This window comes from Coenobita brevimanus, chromosome 23 (genome assembly GCF_032717465.1).
Source record: "Coenobita brevimanus isolate Jiangsu-jjx chromosome 23, ASM3271746v2, whole genome shotgun sequence".
Taxonomy (NCBI): Eukaryota; Metazoa; Arthropoda; class Malacostraca; order Decapoda; family Coenobitidae; genus Coenobita; species Coenobita brevimanus.
Window position 1 is genome coordinate 40,101,815 of NC_136976.1, and position 20,646 is coordinate 40,122,460.

The 20,646-nt window shown below is 40.9% G+C and overlaps 2 non-coding genes across 2 annotated transcripts; both read left to right on the forward strand.

Annotated features, from left to right (window-relative positions):
- Positions 1-2,153: 2,153 nt before the first annotated feature.
- TRNAE-UUC (transfer RNA glutamic acid (anticodon UUC)) lies at positions 2,154-2,225 on the forward strand. Its single transcript has one exon. It is a non-coding gene; the product is annotated as a tRNA-Glu (tRNA).
- Positions 2,226-2,544: 319 nt separating this feature from the next.
- Positions 2,545-2,616, forward strand: TRNAE-CUC (transfer RNA glutamic acid (anticodon CUC)). Its single transcript has one exon. It is a non-coding gene; the product is annotated as a tRNA-Glu (tRNA).
- The last annotated feature ends 18,030 nt before the right edge of the window (positions 2,617-20,646 follow it).

Genomic DNA, 20,646 nt, shown 5'->3' on the forward strand with positions numbered 1-20,646 from the left:
ATATAAATGGAAGACCAGGGTGTATTAAAATTGTATGGCCGTTTGAAGAAAACAGGTGGTATGAGATTGGAGAAAAAAAGTGCACAAATGATACATGGAGGGAAAGGGGATGGGCTACGAGAAGGTGGAAGGATATTGTTTGAAAGAGATTTTTAATTATAGAGGTCAGAGCATCCAGCTGGAAACGAGAAAAAAGTGGTATTGGTCGTTTTAAGCACGCTGCCGTCTGTGCCACCATTTGCTGACTGTTTATACAGTAATAATGGAGGTATTACTTGTCATTCAACCCTCGTATTCCATTCCCAGTTTTTCAAAGGACAAGTTTTTCTGGAGGGATTTCCACTGGATAGTTGCACGTAAGTTTTCCTAGATAGTTTTTATGTGCTCATGCAATCGGTTTTGAAATTATACTTACTTGCAGGTGTTAGTTTTCCATCCCTTGTTAGCTACAGGACATTATAAAACTATAGATAATTTGTTGTTTCATCAACGGCCGTCGCTTGCATTGCTTCCAGGTTAGGTGCTACTATGCTGGGAAGCAATACACAGCCACTTTAATTAAGAAGCCGGCAAGTTAACCAGTGTCTTAAAAAAAAAACTGTTAATATTTGGGCTACAAGGATGGAAGTGTTTATGATAATTAATCTGACGAAGGAAATTCAAGTATGTGGTGGTGCTTCTGCAGTGTAGAGTACTTCCACATTATGGTGGTGCTAGCAGGGTGGAGTGCGTCAGTGAGATTTAAGAATACTGGTACTGATGGTGCAAGTGTGGTATTGGAAGTAGGCCTAAGTGTTGTTGGTGTTAGTGTACGTGGTGAAGGTTTTGATAACAGAGGAAAGGGGTGTGGGTGGTGTTTAGGGTGAAGTACAGATGGGCTGGTGCTAGACTGATCTGGTGTGTGTGTGTATATATATATATATATATATCCATCCATCCATCATCCAATCCTACATTGCCCCATGAGGAGCGTAGGAGTCCGGGACTAGGCAGTTGGTCCCGACATTTAAGATGAGAGTGAATATATATATATATATATATATATATATATATATATGTTGTGTGTGTGTGTGTGTGTAAAGAATCCCTATTTTGCTATTCCACATATCATTATATACCTCAAAACATTCACAGGAATGTTTTATACATTGTTTATCAGTACGTGGATTTTAGTTAATTGATTGATACCCAAGGAAATCCTTGTTTTAGTTTACCAATATGGCTGCTGTAGTTCTGTCCACTGGCTGCATAGATCTTGCCCGAAAATGACATTGTGGCGTTTCTCTATTTCTAAACCTTGGTAATGACGAACTCGACAGAATATAGTTTCTGCCAGGGCCGGACTTAGCTACTTGTGGGCCCTAGGCCAAACTTATCAGTGGGCCCCCAGATTTATAGAAATGTTTGCATGTTTATATATATATATATATATATATATATATATATATATATATATATATCCCCTTCTGTTCCCACCGACTTCGGGCTCACCGGTATCTGGGGGCCCACTGAAACTAGTTTGTCGCGGAGTGTGCCAGCGTATAACCTTGTTTCAAGTGTACACCGAGTATTTGATTATATAATATATTCACAGTCATAAGGGCCTCTGTACAATGAGTACAAATAATTACATTAAGTAAAAAAATAATTACAGTAATATATATACTCATTGTACAGAGGCCCTTATGACTGTGAATATATTATATAATCAAATACTTGGTGTACACTTGAAACAAGGTTATACGCTGGCACACTGCGCGACAAACTAGTTTCGGTGGGCCCTCAGATACCGGTGGGGCTGAAGTCGGTGGGAACAGAAGGGGACAGGTATCCCACCTCATTGGATGCATGCCTCATGCCATATTCTTATGCTGCAAATATGCTACTGCTGATTCTGGAAATTATTAACGCTGGTGTTATCCATTTTTCGTGTTGCCTGGAAATGAGATGATTCAGTAAAAGCAGGTTCTCAGTACTTTGGAAATACGGCATATGGACGTAAGCCACATCCCCCTCGCTCCCTCCCCCCAATATCTGTTCGAGTGGCAGGAGTGATATGCTTTAATGATTTTCATCTGCAAGTATTTTTTTCATGATTGCGTAAAATCATGTATTTAAAAGAAATGATACGGCGAAAAATTGAAGGCAATATGTCCCATGTGGTCTAGTGGCTAGGATACCTGGCTTTCACCCAGGAGGCCCGGGTTCGATTCCCGGCATGGGAATAGGTTTTGCACTTTCCTTGCTTGGGCAAACGAAAATGATTACGGTCAAAATTGTTCAGCTTGGGCAAACGAAAATGATTACGGTCAAAATTGTTCAGCCTAGCTGGGAAAGGACTGTAATCACCCGTGAAAGGAATAAGGCCAAAAAAAAAAAAAAAAAAAAAAAAAGGAGGGTTGGGGAGAGACTGCACTAGCTTGTACTGTATTGGATATAGATTCCTCTGTATCGTTTACGTAGAGAAGGAAAGTTCCGCTAACCTAAATTCAGTTATAAACATTATTTTTGTATGAAACAATTGAGCAGCTTAATTCCGAGACCTCCCGTGTGGTCTAGTGGCTAGGATACGCGGCTCTCACCCGCGAGGCCCGGGTTCGATTCCCGGCACGGGAATGGTTTTAAATCTTTCTGTGTGAAGACTTGTCGCTTTCGAAGTAAAGCCAAGGCTCACACTGGACATTTTCACGCAATTCTTCCTTCCAGGGTTGGCATATTCCTCGATATAAGGACGTCCGATTTTGGAGGGAGCGATTATATTGGAAATATTTGCAAATGACCCTGTCCGTCTCGAGTCGAAATACTTTCAATAAAAATCGGTGCAAAATCAGTGCTTAATATCATAATTACCTACACAAAATGCAATTTTTATTTTTTTGCTTAATCATCACAATATATATTCCAGGAAAACAAATACTCAGTTAATATTATTATTTTAACACACGGGCGCAGGGCTTCCAAATTTCCTATTCAGATGTATTTTTCACAGGTTGATCAGGAGAGGTTAGGTTAGAAGCTTCAGCACTGGGTTTAGCGGCAATCCTAGGGGTTAAAATTATAGGGGGTCTAGAGGGCGAAACCCTCCAGTTAAGTTAGGTTGACGGGATCGTCAGTAAACAAACTGCCGTGGGGGCAATTTTTTAAATTTGTAAAATGTTTTGTGCTGTATATGTTATGCAGTTGAATATCAACAAGCAGTTATCTGTTTTGCATATTGTACTAACATTTCTTTCCTTAAAAATGTGAGTGTAAATTTTACCCATGTACTTTTAAAAGTACCAGGGTAGTATAGGAGGTATGTTGGTTTGACTAGATTTTGTTTACATCCAAGCCCGCCGCTCACTCAGCGTCAGACTTCCTCACGTTGAGATCCTGCTTCTCAGTAACACGAAAAACAACACCCAACAGATGAAGCTCTGGGGGTTTGCCGAGTTATCCACTACCTCGTGATTCCCGTGCCCTCCATATTGTGTACAGTTGATAAAAATGTTCTCTCTCCCTTGTAGCAAGCTACTTGAGAGTTAACGTGGTTTTCTAGCAGGCCCGTAGCCAAACTTTTTGAAAAAAAGGTGGGGGGGGGGTCGTTTCTCGCTGAATCTGGACTTGCATAACAGCTGGTTTGTCAAAGGTCTGCTGCATGCATGCTATAGGAGGCTGGGTGTATGCATAAGCGATGTTGAGAAGCAGAACAAGACGTCTGAACAAAAAAGAGTGACTTTTTGGACTGATTAAAAAGAAGAAAAAAAAAAAGTGATAAAGTGAACCATTAGGCAGGTGGAGGGGTCGTCCGACCCCCTCAACCCTTCCCCCCTTCCCCGGCTACTTGCATTTCTAGTGGTATTCGCTTTTGTGGGCAGCTATAAGAAAACATAGCCAGGGGTAGCAGCATCCTCGTTGTTTTTTATCAGCACTGTACTCATGTGTGTATCAATAAAATTTAATGGCGACACACTTTTTTTCTTGCTTTGATAAAATGTCTCTTGTGACCACCTTCGAAGGAATTTAATTGTTCTTTGCTATTGCCTTCGGATTGCTATTGCTCGAAATTATCCTTGTGACCACGGCTTAAGAAGGATTTATGTGTAACCATATTACATAATGTTATGAATGATGATGATGTAGTCATTTCATTATGAAAAGAAAAAAGAAATGGGCACTAAAGAAAACGTAATAATAATAGGAAAAGAAAGTGGGAATTTTAACTGTATCGATCCAGCGTGGTGTAGTGGCTAGAATACGCGGCTCTTATCTGCTAGGCTTGGGTTCGATTCACGGTATGGGAATTCATGTTTTTTTAGTACTCATAGCAGACGAAATTTTCGCGAGTTGTACATAATTTGGGACAGAATAATTTAGTGATACCTACCAAACTACTTTCCTCTCTGAAGTTCCGTTTACATACGACAAACTTGATTGTTCCCGACGAAGTTACTTAAGAGCTTCTCATTTTATTCCTTCTAGATCTCCGGAGAAACACAGCGGTTAATATGAAGGGCGGTAAATTATAGGGAAACTGTAAAGAAAAGACACTGTTGTTATGTATGACAGTGTATTGATTAGACTGTGTTGGAAGAGTATTATATTGATAGATTTGAAGAGGGATGCTGTTACTCCACAGGTTAAGCAGTGTAGATGGTAGAACTCACGTAGCTCACCCAGAAAAGTACTTCAGAGCGAGACTGAGGTAGGTCAAATTCAAATGTAAATACTCAGCATGTTCATACATGGTTGTTACGGCTCAAGCGGGGTAGCACCAGAAACAGGAGAAAGCAGTACTATTCAGTGACATTGTCTCTCATCTGTTGGATGCAATAGTTCGTAGAAAGCATTTTAAATAATCCGCAAGGAGGTTCCGTTGATTTACGATTTGCCCCGGTCGCTTCACTTCATGCCATTATACCGCAAATCACTGACATCGAGTCATACCTTCATGAACGACACCATTCAGTTTATTCCTTACACGCCACACCCTCCTGAATGCTCAAGTAGCCTATCTGTGATTGACAACGTCCTTCCAACTATCGTTCCACCTACTCCTAGGCCTCACCGTTCATCTCACTTCTCTTCTGATTTGTACACTGTTCCTACCATTTTAACACAGGTATTTATGACCTTATGGTGAATTATGAGGAGACACATGAAGTCAACAGTTGTAGCTCCGTAGCGGTTGAGAATTAGATCATTGTAGATGTACTGGTAGCATTATTATTATTATTATTATTATTATTATCATCATCATCATCATCATTCAGACCTATTTTCTCACCCAAGAGTGGAATGAGGTAGGATCTAGACAGCCAGATATAACTTGACAGTGAGATACAAACCAAAGTTTTCCCTACAGCCCGGGCCACATTCCTATTCTTGCATCACTGAAACCCCTGGAATGCTTGATCTTAACCTGAACGGTCAAAACTTACTCTGCACGTATCTTCACATGCACCTCTTCGACACTCAGTCCGACGACTGTGAAGGTAAAAGGTGGTCAAGACTCAAGTCATACAATTTTTCTCAAAATTAATCCAGCAGGTTCAATCTCATGTTAGTTCTCTAGCCGCAACACTGCAGTAAGAAGGCAGAAAGCCTTAATTCCAAAATCCTTGAGAAACTCGATGGTAAAGGTTTGGATTTTCATTACCTTATTTCTACTTAGCACCTTATAATTTTGCATATCTGCGGATTGACAATTGAACTCCTGCTTTATGGCATTAGATTCCCTCATGGTCACAAACATGGTCAAAATGCGTTATGCCTTGTAGTACTGCAGAAAGAATGACGATAAAGGGGAACTGCCAGTTGAGACCCCGATTTAATGACAAGACTGGCATAACCCACCACATGAATAAGATTCGCCTCATTATGACGATTCCGTAAGTACCAAATTTGCGGAAATCGCATTATTGGAGTTAATGCTTTGTGCCTTTTTATTGCAGAACAGGTTTCACACCTCTCTTAAGCATTCGTTTACCATATCTGTCCTCCTTTGCTGAGCACGCTTCCTCCCACTTTCAAACTCGTTCAATATAATACCCGTTTCACCACCACACTATTCAGACCTATTCTTTGTACATGATCATACCATCTAAACACACACTCTTCAGTTCTGGGGTCCACATTAATTCCTACTCTACATCTTCCCCGAATCACGTTATTCCTTATACTATCCACTTTCAGCACTCCACACACAATTCTCAACAGTCCCGTCTTCATTGCTCTTACTCTTAACTTTTTATCTTCATGCCACACTATAGTCTCACATCCGTATGTTAGAGTAGGCTCCAAAACTCCTTCATGCAAGCTTTTCTCAGCTTCCACACTAAGAATTGTGCTTCTTGTCAAGGCCCTTCTATCACCAGCCACTTTCCTTCCGTGCCACTGTACTTGCCACTTCTTTTGCACAATTACCTCACTCTTATGTCTCTGCACTCAGGTACTTCAACTCTCACAAATTCGCCTCTCTCCTTTCACTGCAACATTACACTGGAATTCACCGCTCTCTCACCAGCCATCACATTACTTCTATATCCATTTACTTACAAGGTACGATGCTTATAGACATCTACAAATCGTTTAACCAGTCTACCAAGCTTTTAGCCGCTATTTGCAAGCAGCACTGCTTCATCTGCATTTTGAGATACTGCATCCTTCGCCATTCATTATCAACTCCATACCTCTCTCCATTACTTGTGTTTTTGCCTCTCGTAACTCTGTCCATATATAGAAAAACCATGGGGACATCACTCAGCCGTGTCTCACGTCAATACTGCTCTTGAACCATTCACTTAGATACCCACCTACCCTTATGCATACGTCATTACCACTGTTGAAGCTCTTACTGATAAAGAAAAAAAAAATCGAACAAAGAAGAAAACTTCTCTAGACTGGCTCAGCTTTATTACCATCTAGCCTGAGCATTGTCAGCATCGACAGCTTCGTGACTCACGGTACACTCTTAAAGGGGATGGTACCGGGTATGCAAGAAGACTATATTCATTAGGCTGTACAAGTATAAGAAATAATTACCATGGGCACACAGATAGGCTAGACATTTATCAGAATTCTGAAAACAGATGCTTTGTGTCATTGTTAATAGCCAATTTGCCAGCACTAAGGACATATCAGTATTGGCTCGGTATCAGCCACTATATCAAAATCAGCAGTATATAGGTTTGACGATTTGGTTCGGTTACAGGATTACATCTTACTTCCCACAAAAGCATTTCAGAACATCCAAGTAGACAGCTGGATTAACAGTTGTACATATGTGAAGAAACTTGTGTGTGCGCTGTTCCTTCCATAAAAAAAAAAAGGGGGGGGGGCAGGCAGCATAAGCTTCGTTTGCAGTCTTGAATGCTGGGTCTCAGTGTTTCTTCATTTAATAGAATTAAATATCATAGGTGAAGTCTTTTTAAACAACCCAGAAAGGACCATTAGGTTTGTTGCTGTTTGCTTTGCTTTGCTTTCCTCTGAGTCGTTGCCCTGCGCTGTGAGATAGTTATCTTGCCTCCTAGTCAGCTAGTTCGTTTCTCTGTTCCTTGGGTGCCTTACCCATTTTCAATATTCATACTGCCCAGTCCCTTCACTCTACATGTTCTCCCATAGACTTCACTGGCTTTATATTGGCTTCCTATGCATAAGTAAATCTGTATCCTTATCATTTATTACAGCATTCTTCAGTCCCTAACCAATCTTATGTTTCCTACGCAACCCACATTTTTCCGGGTCATGTCCACATTCACTGTTTAAATTATTTAATTAATTTGGTCTTATTCACCTCATAGTCTGTTTAAACTCATGGTTTAATGCAATGCATGTCATGAGAATTTTCTTTCCTTTTTTTTTTTCTCTCTCTTTACGACACAATTTTGAATACAGAAATTCAGGATTTACTCGTGTATTCTTAGACATTTTGAGGGAAAAAAGTTAACTATTGCTCTTTCAGTATTACTATGGAGGATGGATGAAAGAATTTCCATTTTACATCGGTTACATTTTCATAATCTTATTGACTTACAGCTATGCGGCCCTGTTTATCAAAGTGTGATTATGAAATATACTTATACAATATAGTATAATAGTGCTGTTACAGATGTTCACTGTGTTAGCAAAGATTGAACTAACCAAAGATATAACACACAATGCCGTCAGAGGGACTACCTGTGAAACGCACGGCGGCAACGCATCCTCTGGGCTCTTGTGGATTATGTGGATGTCTGGCTACAGTAAGGGCAATGTTACAGCAGATTCTTTATGATATAGCTATGTAATTTCATGACGTAGGCCTGTGCTGTCTGGGTCACAGTAATGCATTCGTCGTCCAGAAAGGTTTCACAAAGCACACATCTGTCTGTCTACCTTTCCATCACTGGTGACGAGCAATGTAAGCTTGTTTCCAGCCTTGTCCTCCGGTAGTCCCAAATCCATACACTCACCCCACCCACACACCCCATCCCACCCCTCCCCACCCACGCACCCATTCACTCCACCCCACCTAGGCACCCGCCCACCCCACGCACCCACCCTACCCACCCACAACCCAGGCACCCCACCCCATCCCACGCAATCACGCATCCACCCATTTCGCCTGCACTCTTATTTCTCCCCCACGCCCCCAACCGGAGTTGTCAGTCTGATGAACCATAACTTGTACACCCGCGAACCAAAGTTTCGGTACCCCCATCGATGGAAGGAAGTGGAAGTCAGGGTTAGAGAGAGGGCAAGGCGGAGCAGGATACCACAGCTGTGTCTTCGTTGCCTCATAATATTTTGTGTTGTTTGGATCTAATTTCATCTGGTTATAGTAAATAATTGGTGAATGCTCTCCGCTGTCCATGGTTTAGTCGTCCACATAAAATAATTGCCACATATATAACCATCCGCACAACTGCTGTGAGAATCAACATTAAATTCACAATCATTCTATAATATAGCTATAGAGACAATCCAGGAATAACATTCATAAAAATTATGACTGCAGTTATAATGACAAGTTGCAACTTATATACAACTGGCTTGGTGCTTTATTTGTGTGATAAGGATCCGAAACAGATGGGTCAGTATCACAGGACACCATGATAACACAGTAGTTTATATGTTACAGTATAATATAGACTACTGTGACAACCGTGAGTGGTACTTTGGAACTGAGTTACGAGGAGAATAGTGAGAAACCTAATGACACTGGATTCGAAACATTTCCATGCTATTCATCTGTAAAACATTATGCGTTCGTAACATACTGTAACATATAGACTACTGTGTTATCATGGTGTCCTGTGATACTGACCCATCTGTTTCGGATCCTCATCACACAAATAAAGCACCGAGCCAGTTGTATATAAGTTGCAACTTGTCATTATAACTGCAGTCATAATTTTTATGAATGTTATTCCTGGATTGTCTCTATAGCTATATTATAGAATGATTGTGAATTTAATGTTGATTCTCACAACAGTTGTGCGGATGGTTATATATGTGGCAATTATTTTATGTGGACGACTAAACCATGGACAGCGGAGAGCATTCACCAATTATTTACTATAACCAGATGAAATTAGATGCAAACAACACAAAATATTATGAGGCAACGAAGACACAGCTGTGGTATCCTGCTCCGCCTTGTTATCAAGCCCTTAACTGGGGCTTCTCATACGTGCATTATTTTCCTTCAATCTCTGCCTCTTTTATTACCCTTACTTCCCGGTATCCTCTTACTGCGAGTCGTCATATTCCTTGGAGGGTTTCTTGTCGTCCGGTCCTATAACCCCTACTGTATTACATTATTCCTCACATCATCACTCCCGGACAAACAACGTTAGCACATGACTGCTGAATCTGTTAATACCATTATTGCCACTGCCACTACTACTGTAATCCCCCTTTTCCTATTGTGTCTAATTTCCCTCACAGTACTACTACTGCTGCTCCTATTACTACTCCACTATAAATCTGTATAATAATAAATATGATTGTCCTTATGTCTGTGTATCTGTTAATCATAATTATTGTCCCTGTCCCACCGTCGACAACTCGTCATTGACCCGGCACCGTTACTCCAGTTCCCATCCACCATGGATTCTACTCCTCCCCCACTCCGACACCACATTACCCTTCACCTCATCCTTGGGTCAGAAGGCCTGTTGTTCACCCTTTACCGGTGAATATACGTGGCATGCATTAATAATAAAAAAGAAGGCATTTGGGAGCTAAACGGTAATCGCCCTCTAAAATATTCTGTTTGCCAAGTCCAAACTTTAGGCCATATTTTGATACCATGAAGGTTTTATGTTGATAGCTCAAGCCATTCATGAGATTTAATGGTGCTAAAGGCAGGCAATAAAAACTGGTTGACCTTTAGCAGTTAGTTTGGTGACCTTGACTCTGACCCCGAGTTGCCATTTTTGAACTCCAAGATTTTGGCCATATCTTGATACGCTGAAGGCTTCATGTTGATAGCTCAAGCCGTTCATGAGATATAAAAGGAACACACACACACACACACACACACACACACACATGCAGTTAAAAACATGATCGCTCCGCCTTGTAAAGGTAGGCGATAATAATATAATAATAACAACAACATCGTAGATGTGTACTATAGTGTTCCTAACATTATACTTAATAACTGCAGACCCAAACGTGCTTGTATTACGGAGCACTGATATATTAACCACAAAACCGACCACAGACCGTTCTTATTATTACCACTGCACCTTCCCTATAGCATTTCACCATGGTAATACAACCCACTGTAGTCCTCTGTGAGATCGCTACACGTGTTTGGGAAAAATAACAGTGCACAACATGCCTACAAACCACTAAAATAAGCATGTGATGTTTCACTGACATCCATCAAATAGCCTAGGAGAAGTTAGTGGACAAACAAACGACTGGACACAGACAGACAGAAGCAGAAAGTCTCGCGTCGTATATGTAACGACCTGACAAAACTCTTGTGATCCTGCATTGCAGGTGTCATCACAGTAATAATAATAATAATAATAATAGTAATAATAATTAATCACATGTTATTAGGCACGATACTGAGGACACACACTGGAATAGGATGTGTCAACGCAATGCAGAATCTGCCATGACAGAAGGTTGGGTTGCGGTCAAACATTAATTTAGTATTACTATAACCCTACCATTACAGCATATTATGGCACTGGTTGGTTTTATATGTCACAGCTGTTTTCACTTGTTTTATTAGGGAGATTATGGTGTTTGTCCTCCTCTGTATCATGGATATTAACATGTGATTACTACTACTACTGTTACTACTACTACTGCTACTACGATTATTATTATTATTATTAACTATGATGACACCTACAAAGCAGGATCGTAATAGTTTTGTCAGGTTGTCATATACCGATGCGAGACATTCGGCCTCAGTCTATGTCCAGCCGTGTGTTTGCCCGCTAACTTCTAGGCAATTTAATGGATGTCAGTGAAACGTCACAGGTGTATTTTAATGGGTTGTAGGCATGTTGTGCGCTGTTATTTTTCCCAAACATGTGTAGTGATCCCACAAAGGACTTCAGTGGGTTGTATTACTATGGTGAAGTGCTACAGGTAAGGTCCAGTAGCAATGATAGGAACGATCTGTGGTCGGTTCTGTGGTTAATATATCAGAGCTCCGTAATATAGGCACGTTTGGGTCTGCGACTTTTATAATTATGTAATGTTCGGAATACTGCAGCTGCATGTTGTTGCTCTCAATTTTATAATTATTCTTATTAATGCATGCCACGTATATTCACCGGTAAAAGGTGAACAACAGGCCTGGTGGCCCAAGAAGGTGAGGGGTAAAATGGTTCGGAGTGAGGGAGGAATAGAGCTCATGGCGGTGGAAGAGAGGGGAGTGGGGTGCAACTGGGGTAGCGGTGCGGGGTAAGTGAAGAGTTGTCGACGGTGGGACAGGAACAATATGATTAACAGATACACAGACGTAAGGACAATCATATTTATTATACAGATTTATAGTGGAGTAGTAATAGGAGTAGCAGTAGTAGTACTGTGAGGGGAATTGCAGTAGACACAATGGGGAAAGGGGGAACAGTAGTGGCAGTGGCAATAATGGTTTTAACAGATTCAGCAATCTGTGCTAACGTTGTTTGTCCGGGAGTGATGATGCGAGGAATAATGTAATACAGTAGGGGTTATAGGACCGGACGACAAGAAACCCTCCAAGGAATATGACGACTCGCACTAAGAGGATACCGGGAAGAGTAATAAAAGAGGCAGAGACTGAAGGAAAATAATGCACGTATGAGGAGAAGCCACAGTTAAGGCCTTGATAACAAGGCGGAGCAGGATACCACAGCTGTGTCTTCGTTGCCTCATAATATTTTGTGTTGTTTGCATCTAAATTCATCTGGTTATAGTAAATAATTGGTGAATGCTCTCCGCTGTCCATGGTTTAGTCGTTCACATAAAATAATTGCCACATATATAACCATCCGCACAACTACTGTGAGAATCAACATTAAATTCACACTCATTCTATAATATAGCTATAGACAATCCAGGGATAACATTCACAAAAATTATGACTGCAGTTATGACAAGTTGCAACTTATATACAACTGGCTCGGTGCTTTATTTGTGTGATGAGGATCCGTAACAGATGGGTCAGTATCACAGGACACCATGATAACACAGTAGTCTATATGTTACAGTATGTTACGAACGCATAATGTTTTACAAATGAATAGCATGGAAATGTTTCGAATCCAGTGTCATTAGGTTTCTCACTATTCTCCTCGTAGCTCAGTTCCAAAGTACCGCTCACGGTTGTCCGTTCATCTGCCCTCTCTCTAACTCTGACTTCCACTTCCTTCCATCGAAGGGGGTACCGAAACTTTGGTTCGCGGGTGTACGTGACATGCAATTTTCGAAAATATATATTCCATAATTCTTTTCTTCCCCTATTCACTGTTGGCCTTGCATTGCATTTTAGCCTCAGGAACCAGTTTTTTCTACAGTGTTTAGAGCCTTCCTCAGTCGTTTACGCCGCTATAAAATGGTAATGGTTAGAAAGAGACAAAATTTCATTCATAGTGGCCACTGTTCGTTATTTCTAGGCCAAACCTAGGGGTGGGAAGGAGAGATAATAGTTAGCCTATGTTGCCGCTCCTAGAAGTTTTGTGCTACAAGGTTGAAATTTCTCTCATAACAGAAACTAGCACATAAGTCTGGCTCTGGCTACATCTCTTACGGATCATCTCCCCACCCATGTATTTCCCCCCAAGGACTCCTTGAACACATCTTCCCCCATGGACCCATTTCCTTGAATTTTTTTTTTTTGTGTGTGTCCGACTCTGGGCATAGGCTTCACAGCCTGCTACCAAGGCCCAGTAGTCCTCCTACATACCACACACCACATGTCACCACTTCGGCGCTAACACCCACTGTCCATATTGAATACATGCTAGGGCTGTTTCATACAGGACTGGTGTACTGGTAATAGTGGGGGTATTTTTACATGTCGGCGGGTCTACTGGTAAATCAGTAAATTCTGATTTTAACCCATCACGTCCCGAGCTATTTCGCACCTCTGACACCCCCCAATCCCGAGGTATTTTCAAATTTGGGGGGGCTAAAACCTCCGTTTTTGATGAGGAACATCGAAAATTAAAAGAGAAATCGCTCACCTGTTTAAAATACTCGATCCAGGTAGCAGTACCTCCTTATCTTACTGGGTTTTCTAACAGGCTGGCACCAAAGAAAACGAGTCCTGTGGGAGGGTAACTATTTCACACCGCTCATAAACAGTATTTATTTACTTGGTACAAATTTATATGTAGTACGAGAGTATATTGGTTTTCAAACAGTAATATAGGGATTATAAGCATTGTTTCACTCACTAACTCATCACCATACCTGATCATCATTGACTGTTTCTTCCTCTAATGCTATGTAAACTTTGTCCACATTGTCATCGATTGGGGAATCACTCTGGCCTTGAATGTCTTTATTGGCCAGGTCACTGGTAACAGGTGAATTGCCGAGACAATGGCATGCAGGGGAGTAGTTTATGTGGTGTAAGGCATTGTCCCTGCTTGGCATCCTTTAGAGGAATAGAGGAAGGTGTCCCGTGTATACATATGAAAAATCACGTGCGAAAATTGAAAATTGTGCAAATTATGAACCTTGCAATTGCGCAACGTATCAGTACATCGTCGGGACTGGCAAATGCAAAATGTTGCAACGTATCCATATGTTGACAGGACGCCTCGGGTTAGTGAAATTCAAATTCTTAAACTGTTCCCTGTCCCACCGTGGACTTGAACCTGGATCCAGTAGGACTGCACGCCACCTCTCTACCAACTGAGCCACCGCCTATCCCCTCATGAACTAATTTTCCTCTATGGACCTATTTTCCTCATAAAATGATTTTCTGCATTCTGTAGTCAATGGAGAACTTTCACTTACCACCGTGTATTGTTTGGTTGGCCTTCTGGAACATACTCGTAATGAAAAACACTCCTGGAGCGGCTGTACCAGTCGTTAGTTTGTGTAAAGTCCATAGCTTCATTGCTGAAAAGCCTGTGAATCTTCCCGAAGGTTTCAGATTGCATGTCACTAAGTTTTTTTTGACAAAGTTTGATGCAGTCACATTGCTCGATTCCCTCGGCTATCACGGCATAAAACGAAAATTCAATGAGCAAATTGAACATGCCCGCAAACACATGCTGCTTGGCAGTGACTGGGCTGTGCGCAGTGTTGCCAACTCCGAATTTCAAAACCCGCTAGGCTGGACCCAAAAAACTGCTAGATTTGGACAAAAACCAGCTATATTATAAAATATTGCCTATTGTATAAAACACTAAGAAAACTTTAATTCACACAGTCTGAGAAACTAATCAAGAGTTAAGTGTTTCATAACCCAATACAATTGTGGTGCCCGATCCTTTCTATCCGAGGTTGTTGTTTGAGGCTGACTTACGAGCACCACAATTATATCTCGAGAGGGTTCGTTCGACTCTTATCCTGATGTTGTTGGACTAACTGTGGAATAGGTTGGGAATCCGAGGTTATTCAAAAATTATTTTAATTCTATCAAATATTACATACAAGGAAAATTGGCCGTTCAGTATAATTATTAATAGGAAAGAAATTTGGTAGCTTGATCGTGAGTAGTGTAATAAAATTTTTTCGATAGCGTAACAATAACAAACTTTGGGTAGCGTGACAATGCAATAACAATACTTATATTCCCAAAACCGGTTCAGCACAGGTCGAAAACAATTCCCACCAAGGCACGAGGGTTATGAGAAGTTATACATGATTTGAGAGAGGAATGACAGTGAAACTCAATAAACTTTTCAAAATGCTGAATTTACTAATATCACTTTAAATCATATTACATCATACTATTCAATTTACTAAAATGAATGACCAATTGATCTTTTCTCAAAGACATGAAACTTTAATTTTTTGAGAACTCTAGATTTTTTTTCCATTTAATCACACTTTTATTCACATTTCACCGAATCTTCACTACGAATTTTATAGACACATCCTTCAGTTAACCTTCAAATGATATTACTTTTTAGATCTCACTCCTCCCCAACATCAGTGATACTTAAGGTTTGCCACATTCAATACACTCGTGAGCACGTAGGCTTTCTCCGGGCACATCAGGCGCGGGAGTTTGCCTTGGTGACAGTGCTCTCCGAGTTCACCCCCTATACATCATGTATCCATAGAAAAAATAAAATCACGACTATTCTCCTTTCACAAGTTACTTAACTGATCTATTGCATAATCAAAGGACTATTCACTGTATGGATGTAAATGGTGAGTGTACAATTTAAATCCTAACGACTTTTCCCTAGGGCAGTTACAATATGGCGGTTAGAGGGGAGTTTTTGATGTGGCGTTCTTTCAGCATCTCTGTACACGATGTAAGGGCAGATTTGAGAGTCAGTAACATTACAGCTTAGGCCACAACGGCACTCATAATATCTCTGAACTTTTACAACGCAAGTATGAACAAAGGAGGGTAGGGAAGAAAGCAGAGTAATGAAACTCACCTTTACACGACGAAAGGGCAGATTTGCAAGTGAGTCAGGAGCTGGCTAATACCCCCCCCCTGCGGCCCTGCCACGTTACACTGAGCGATTTGAATGACGTGTAGGGTATTTTTGCTTCACCCCCCATATGAGGGCCGCAACTCTAAACTTCTGATTCTGAACGAATGTAGATATTAATTTTCTTTACACTCAATCTGACAGGGAAAATTTAGTTACTCTAATTATCTCACACAAAGAGTCGTAAATTGAATCAACAGCGGTCGCTAGCATCCTCTCGGCGGAGGAATACATAACCCAACTATTACGTCATGTTCTCGGGCACTAGCTAACTAAAACTTTTAACGACTTTCCCCCCTCTATATGATATTATTTCTTCTATAAGCATGTTAATCGACAACATTATGATTTTACTATGATTACATTAGATCTGATTTAATAGAAAATGAGTACAGACGATACGCCACTCAAATACCCCTGTCTGCTCCCCGAACAATTCACGTACAATATGTACAAATATTCTTAAGGACTAGCACAGCATAAATGAGATTTATGATCTTACAGCTACAGAAGTAATACTAAAGAACATGTATTAACTACTAGGTACAAGCATGTTTCTATATCTTAAGCCTAAAATGGATTAGGGTAAATACAAATTTATAGTTTACGTACTAAAGTCTTAACTTACATGACTTACAAATATGTATAACTTACGTACTAAAGTCTTAACTTACATGACTCTCAGGCTTTGGCTCTTGTGGCATTACACAATTAACTTAAGTACTTCAAGGAAAAGAATAATAAAAAGTACTATTGCCTTCATTGTTCCTTGGACACATCAGTCAGTATCAAGATCTGGTTATACAACAGGGCATTCCATTTGTATGGAAAAATTAAACATGGGAAACAGGAAAGTACTTATTAGCTCATGCTGAACTTAGTCATCAATGCATTTGAAAAGAGAATACATGTGATTTCCAGACCTCGATAAATGAAGATGTGTTCTTGCAATACTGAAAACAACAGTACATCCGTCACAATCAAAACTGTAAACTGATTCACCGGGGACAGTAACCGACTCACCGACGCTCTGCATGACCGAACTGACAGGAAACAGACGTGAACATGAACCAATGAACATGAACTGAACCTAGGCAGTGGCGTAACATACGTACATGCTTACGAGTGGGAGGCAGACTGATTACAAGTTCATTAATTTTATTCGTTGAATTTGCGAGATTGCATGACAAATATATCTTTCCCATCCGCCAAGCAAACCGTCAGACGAGTATGCAATCCTGCAAGATTTCCCTCTAGCCGCTAAATCAATATTTTCCCAGCTAAATTACAAACGAAACCTCCAGATTTAGCGGGAAAACCGCTAAATTGGCAACTCTGTGCAGAAGCGCTGAACATGTTCGAGCATCGCACAACGATTCAAGGTCACGTATCACTGAGTTACATCCCCATGCTCCTGATTTATGAGAAAAAATATGGTCAGATGTCTATCTATCTATCTATCTATCTATATATATATGGAATAGAGAAATTGTACCATGCGGTCAAGAGTGTATGAGATTGCTAAGGCTATAGTAAGTGGAAATGAGCTCAGTGAGTTCTTTTATTTGAATACTGAACCAAAACAGGGATGTAATATGTCTCCATGGCTGTTATATATATATATATATATATATATATATATATATATATATATATATATATATATCATCATCATCATTATCAGCCGTTTGAGTGTCCACTGCAGGACTGGCCTATCCCGGCCAAAGTGGGGACGATACAGCCTATGTATCTCTACCAAATGGCATAGGCTGTCTGGTAGAGATTGTATGAAGGGTGAGAAGTGCTTGTAAGTGTGATGGTAATGTTGGAGTGGCTTTGGATGTGTGTGTAGTCTGTGAATCAAGTGTAATTGGCCTGCACAAGCCGATTGGGTGCAAGCATACCTTACAGTATGTGACACTGGTTCAGCCACAGCACACCTTTTGTCCGTCAAAGCAGTGCGTGGCCGGAAGAATGCTCCCAAATTTTATTAACCTGGTGGGGCGCGAACTCTTGTTCTTCCATGTACAAAAACGCACATTCTACCACCGTACCACAGAGGCTCTCTCTCTCTCTCTCTCTCTCTCTCTATATATATATATATATATATATATAATGAATGGGAAAGATGATCTACTAATCCACATGAAGGATGTATTGTGTGAGCCACTTCTTGCCTGCCAGATAGACAATTTGAGCTGCTTAATAGGTTGAAGCTCAAGCTACAGGACAAAGGCAGAAATGTGTTTCATCTCATGGATTGTATTCATGCTTTTGTCACCAAACTCCAGAACAGGAAAGTCAGTGCAGATGTTGATATTTTTGAGCATTTTTTGGCCAGCCCCATTCTGTCCTTATTGTTTGACACATTCTCTTTCTTCTTTCTCTTTCTCTTGTATTCCTTCTTTTATTCTTTTCTGTTTTATTGTGGCAGGCACTTCTGTCTTTTAGAATTAACCAATTCAGATCAAACTTGGACACAATGATCATCCTATGACCTAGTTGTATCCGCAAGGTTTTGGTTGCTAGGCAGCTACTCGTTGCCTTGCAACTGCCGAAAACCGGCTTTTTTTTGTTTTTTTTTGTACTTTTTACGTTTTGAACTGTAGAAGCATTACTAATGGGCGTAGAAAGAAAGCTCTGACTTCTTTAGGCGTCATCTTTAGGTCATTTCCAATCGGAAGTGTGACATCCATTTTTCCTCTCTCTCCTTCAGTTTTTGAGTGGCAACCCTGCAAAGATTGGCCACAGCATCCCTAATAATCAGTACCGATTTTCAAAAATTCCCCTCCCCATGGAACTGAATGAAAGTTTGCATGATTATAGACATTGACTGGTACAACAACTTTCTATTGTACACCTTTGTGCTACATTGGCCAGTTAAGGGGCCAAAGGTCATCAAATGCAAAAATGGTGAAAATAGTTAAAATCACAACTATGCTTGCGTGAAATGTTAAGGCTCTGAAGATTATTAAGCCATTGCCTTGATTCTTAGTTGGAATGTTGCGCTGGACAACCCTCCATACAAAGATGACATTTAGTGTCAAAACTCACTTCCAGTCGCTGGCAGCACCACCTAGAAGTTGTACCTTTGGTGGGTAATTCTGCAAATTTCAAGTTCCCTAGCTCCACAGTCGGTGGATGGAATCGAATGAAGCTGTGCGTGCTTATAGGTGTCAGTGAGTATTGCAAGTGTGCTTCGTACACGTGTGACCTGTATCAACCAGATCAGGGGTCAGAAGTCATTAAATGCAGAAAATATGAAAAGTGCTAAAATTACGATCATCTCTATTTCTATCTATAGCCCGATGCCCTAATCCCGCAAAGGGTGGCCGCAGACAAAACGCCTCCAAGTCGCTCTGTCACCCACAATTTGACTACCCTCCCCCCAACTCACCCCCCCTCCCTCATATACCTCTCAACTCCATCCCTCCACCTCATCCTCGGTCTACCCCTCCCTATCCCTCCCTCCACCTCACCTACATACACCCTCTTAGTCAGTCTTTCATTCTCCATTCTCTCCACATGTCCAAACCACCTCAGTGTATTTCTCCTAATCTTCTCAACCACATCCACATCCACCCCACAACTTTCCTTCACTTCTTCATTCGTCAACCTGTCCCTCCATGTCACTCCACATGCTCCTCTCAAGTAACTCATTTCTACTGCTCTCACTCTTGACTTGTTCCCCTCTTGCAGGGTCCACGCCTTGCTTTCATACGTCAGGGTAGGGATCACAATACTATCATGCAGTGATTTCTTAACTTCCATACTCACCTCCCTATTCCTCATCACTGCTTTCAGTCAATCAACAACCTTCCTTCCCTGCTGTACCCTTTCACGCACTTCATCCCCCAAAGTTCCATCCTTACTCATCACACTACCCAAGTACTTGAATGCACTCACATTCTCCATATCCTCACCATCCAACCTTACAGTACATTGTGTGACTTCATTCCTCTCAAACACTTTACTTTTGTTTACATTAACTTTCAGCTTCCTCCTCCTACACACTGTCCCAAATTCATTCACCAAATTCATTCATCTTCACAACAATACTGTATCATCAGCAAACAGCAACACCGGAATCTTCCAAATCTCACCCTCATTCATCAGAGCCACCCCCACATCCACTGCCCTACCTTGCACCTCCTTTACAACCCCATCCATGTATATATTAAACAGCCATGGAGACATCACACAACCCTGTTTCAGTCTCACATTGAGATCAAAGAACTCAGCTCACCATCCACTCGCAACGTAGCCCTAGCTCCTTCGTACATACACTTCACAGCACTCAACAATTTCCCCTCCACTCCATATATTCTTAATATCTTCCACATACCTTGCCTATCTATTCTGTCATAAGCTTTCTCCAAGTCCATGAAGGCAGCATACACTTTCTTTCCCTTCTCTAAATACTTCTTCACTAAACATCTTAGAACAAATATCTGACCTACACACCTTTTTCTTTTTCTAAATCTCCCTTGTTCTTCTCCATCTAGCTCCTCTGTCATATGCCTAACCCTATCAATGAGTATTC